This window comes from Pteropus vampyrus, unplaced genomic scaffold (assembly GCF_000151845.1).
Source record: "Pteropus vampyrus isolate Shadow unplaced genomic scaffold, Pvam_2.0 Scaffold205, whole genome shotgun sequence".
NCBI lineage: Eukaryota > Metazoa > Chordata > Mammalia > Chiroptera > Pteropodidae > Pteropus > Pteropus vampyrus.
The window spans coordinates 1,534,231-1,538,879 of NW_011888986.1; the positions used below are offsets into that span (position 1 = coordinate 1,534,231).

A 4,649-nucleotide genomic window follows, 5' to 3' on the forward strand; every position below is an offset into this window, starting at 1 on the left:
GCCCGGCGATGAGCCGCCGCCCCGCGCGTCCCCCGCCAGCGACCAGGTGCTGGGGGCTGGAGTCACCTACGTCGTCAAGGTAGGTGCAGGCTCGGGCAGCCGGGCGTGGATGCCCGGGTGCAGGGGCGTCCGCTACGGTGGTCGCCTTGGAGGCCAGGAGGTGCGCACTCCTCAGCCAGCTCCCCTGGCAGCCGGGACAGGGCACCACAAACGCATTCGTTGCGCATCCATTGGGAGAAGGTTTAAAAATGGTCGTGACCTCACTCTGTCCTAGTTTCCTTTGGCCTCACTCCTTTGGCATTCCTTCGCCACCTCGCATTGCCATGTGTCTGATCTGTGCCCCCCCCGCCCCCCACTCCTCCCGGCATGGGCCCACATCCCTGGCAGCTGTGCGTCAGGCCTACCCAGGACACAGCGAACACACTTGGAAGAACTGGACAGCTCCTGCGGTGAGAAATGCAGGTGGTGCCACTACTTCTGCTGTGTTTGCCCCAGGCAGCAGGGTGGGTGGTTTCCTTCCCCCACAGCAAGAATTTCCAGCTCGTGGCCGTGCAGGCCAAATGCTGTCTTGCTTTATATAAGACAGGCTGTACTTTCTTACCCAGCAAGATTTTCCTCAGTGTCTGCCTTTCATCCCATACCTACAGGTTTAGGTTTATAGTAGCAGGAGGAAAATTGAGGACTGTTGCCCTCCCCCGCCCCCGACGGTAGTTTTCCGTTTAAACAGGCTGAAGGGGGCTGAGCTTGTGGTATCTGCAGCCACAGTCTGGAAAGGAGATTTTTCCTCCAACACAAAGAATTATAAAATCATGACCAATGTGGTCTATAAAATTCCTCCCTTATGCAAGTATTTTGTGTTATTTAAGGAACAAATAACCAGCACTGACCAACTGTCCCTGCCTGGCCACACACTTCTGTTTTGCCTTCAGGGAGCAGGGAGCTATCACAGCGCTGGCTCTACAGATGGGCAGACTTCCCAGACCAGGGGGAGAGGTCAGAGGTGCATTATTTCATCCTAGTTACCCCAAGGCATGACTTTTTATTTAAAAAGAAATGAGACAAATCTATCCCCATGGTGTTGTCAATTGAGAAACCTGCATGACACCTGAGATCTGTGCATACTGGCTACAGATCCAATTTAAGAATTGGATAGACCACATCTTCTGTAAAATGTTGTATCTGGGTAATTTTGGAACCAGAATATTAAAGGAAACAGTAACTTTGTAGATTACCTTTAATTACCTAAAAAGCACTGACAAAGGTACTTTGTAATCATGAATGTTAAAAATGGGGCCTCAAAGGCTGCCTTTTAATTTAATCTTCATCTTGGCCTCTGAAAATTGATTAATATATTTTACCAAAGGAATGTAAATTAGCATAAAATATACACACTTGGTTGAGTTTATTATAAAAGAAAATAAATATTCTTTTTATATTCCTTGTTTAACATATATAACCAGGAGCCAAAAACAAAAAGAAAATACAAAACAAAACAAAAACCCTGACAATTTTGAGGTTAAGCAGTAACACCACAATATAGCTAAAAAAATAAAAGCCTACATTTAAAATAGATAAATTGACCTTGGCAAAGCTTTCTATACCTGTCACGTTGAAAGTAGAGGGTAGTTTTCAAATGGAGGGAGAATTATCAAACTTTTGCCTTTAAAGTTTTAAAAAAAGTCATTCACTTGGATTAGTGCTTTGCTCTTGCTTTTTGAAGAATGAAGATAGTTCTAAAGGTTCTAAAGGTTGTTGTAGCTGAGTAATGATGAACCACTAAAAGAAGTCTGCCCTGCTGGGCCATTTTGTTGGTGTAAGGTTGTGACAGTCCAGCAGAGCTACTCAAATAGGTGGAGGACTGGGTCTACTCAGAGCCTCCTGGGGCTCGAGGTCACTTTGTCATTCCTCAACTAAAGGGTTGCAATGATTTGGGGCGCATAGCATGGCTCGTTAATGGTCTGTCCTCAGCGGTAAACGATGGAGTCATATGAACACAAGCTTAGGCTGCCCCGGAGCAGTTTGAAATCACACAGCAAAGATCAGATGCTAAAGGACAATTTCTCGAGCACACGTTTGATTTACAGGATCGCATGGCCCTCTGTTGGTGTACATTTCCACACCGCTCATATTGAGTTTAAAACCATGAACATATTTTCTTGAAAAATCACAAAACTGAAAAAAAATCTTAATTTCGTCTTTTTGCTGATTCGTGAATAGTTTTATTGGTATCTTTGCTTTTAAAGATCTCTAGTAGATAGAAAAGGGCAATCTTTTAACATCACTGTACAATTCTAAAATCTAAAGAAAGGCTTAGGGTTTGGGAAAGAATTATTATTCTCTTTGATTTAAATTCATTTCTAAATTAAGGAAAACGCCAAAGCTTTCAATTTACCTGCAAAGCCATAGGCTGTATAATTATAGATTTTATTCCTCATAGAAAACCCTATCTACAGACGATATTAGCTTATTATACACAGATTTATTATTCAGAAATATTTCAACTTAATTCAATTACATGAAAGTGGAAACTGTAAAATATGGAGGCTGGTGGGTTTTGATTATTTAGGAAACATCAAGCTGTTGGAACAGCAGGTTGTAATGTTAATTAATGAAGGATATAAAATTTAAAAGTGGACAAGGTTCCTGAGCAGCAGTCGAATTCAAAGCTCAGAGCATGTGTTTTGTCCTTCATACTATCACTTCAGTCTGAGGCTTAGGACAGCATGAGTTACACAAATGAGGAAGCCTGGACACACACAGTCTCCAGGTTTGTATTGATGTCCAGAGGCCTCATCATAAGAACTTTGTAACTCCCCTCTCACTCTCCCATTGCTCCCCACCACGCCACACACCCAGGTATGCCTGATACAGGGCTTTTACTTTTGGTGACATGAAAGAGAAAAAAAAGAGAAAAAGAAAATATTTCTTGATAGTCAGAAAAGGAAAATCCAGCAACAAAGAACAATGATATTTTCATTACAATTCCATTTTGGAACTATTTTCAATTTGGACCAGCAAAGCTGACAGAAATACAAAGTATTGATCATGCTGTTGTTCACCTTCTGGTTCTATTGCCCGAGAATCTAAGCTGGCTAGGACCCGAAGTTCCTGTTGGGGCTGCTGCTGGTCTTTAGCAGGTTCCAAAGGTAATCAGGTGCACCACGCACTATACACACACACCACACACACATACATACCACACACACACAAATCATTGTGATGATTTTGAACAGTGATTATTTTCTTTCTTGTTAGAAAATAGTAAATGTCATATTTCCAGAAATACCTGATTATATCATTCATTTCTTTTATATTCATGTTTGAGAAAATAATTCTGAAAGATAAGCTACTGATGAAACTTCAATCCTATAAAGAGTAACTACTTGCTCCTCTCCCTACTTTGTTATCTTTGAGCATATGTCATATTTTTGAGGAAGATATGAAAAATATCATTTAAGCAAAGTCCTAGTAATTGAAAATCTGGGTATCAGGTGCCTAGAAGGAGAGGACCAGTGGCTGCTTATCTTGGCAAGCTGGCATTTTCTTGAATCTTGTTATTTCTGCATGACCAGTACCTTTTGCTGGGATCAGCCTCCGCTCTTGCCAGGGCAGCTTGTGGCAGCTTAGTGCATCCATGAAGTTTTTGGCCCTTGGATTCTGGGCTCAGCCTGGCCTTGCTGCTGCACAGCTGGTCTGACAAGTTCTGTCACCTTCCAGTGTGTCCTGGGTTTCAAGCCATGATTCCAGGCTCCTGTAGGGAACTGTAGGGAAACCTAGAAGCCGGAAAGAGAACCATGGAGAAGGGGTGGAATAGGGCCTCACCTTGTCATTAGGTCTCTCATGCCCCATCAGTATGGGAATATTTGAAACCCTCAAAGCAAAGGCTTTCTGAGAAAAATGTTCAGAGCCCATTGTTATAATGCTGCCCATTTTAGACTTGAAGCCATCCTGGTGTGTCACCTGAATATGTTGTTTTCCTAAAGTGAAAGCCCCTCAAAGGAGCCTTTCCTCACATCTTTCTATTGAATAGGCAGAAAAACAAGCAAAGAATTCATCCAAACTTTGTCAAATTCCATTCAGTCTAATTGTTTGGCAATCTAGACTATGGATGGTGTGTTTAATACTATTGCTTTTTGCTTTGCAAATATTAAACATTGTTAATGTCCCTTGTCCAAATAGAAAACTTTTGTTTAAAAAAAAAAGAAAAATCACAACACAGTTCTACTCTGTTGAGAAAGAACTGGCCCTTCACCTGGTGTTCAGCAGAAATGCCACGTAACTGGGGCCCTTGATGTTTTCCCTCAAAGAGAATAACAGAGTGCTTTCACCTCTTGGGCTGAAGCAATGAAAACATGACTGTTTTCAGCAGTTTTTTTTGTGTGTGGAAGAGCTGGCCCCCCTCAATGACAGATTACCCCTCCTGTGTGTGCGCATTCTGGGACCACTGGCCATACCATGTTGGACACCGAAGAGCCTTTACCTTCTAGGACTTGTCACGTTCCCACTCATTTTCTTTCCCACTGGCCTCAGTTTGGACCTCTGAGCTTTCCCAGCAGAAAGCTGCTGCTTAATCTATGTCCCCACAGCCCATTCAGCAGGAGAGGAGCCTGCCCCCAGGAGTCCTGCGGGGAGGGCATGTAGGTGAACAG

General features: G+C 43.0%; 1 protein-coding gene across 1 annotated transcript in view; it reads left to right on the forward strand.

The window, feature by feature from the left end:
* The first annotated feature begins 6 nt into the window (after positions 1–6).
* Positions 7–4,649, forward strand: part of SHC3 (SHC adaptor protein 3) — a 159,638-nt gene continuing 154,995 nt past the window's right edge. Inside the window, exon 1 of the mRNA XM_023537949.1 lies at positions 7–79. The gene's annotated coding sequence lies outside the window, so the exon portion shown is untranslated. The remainder of the gene's footprint in view (positions 80–4,649) is intronic.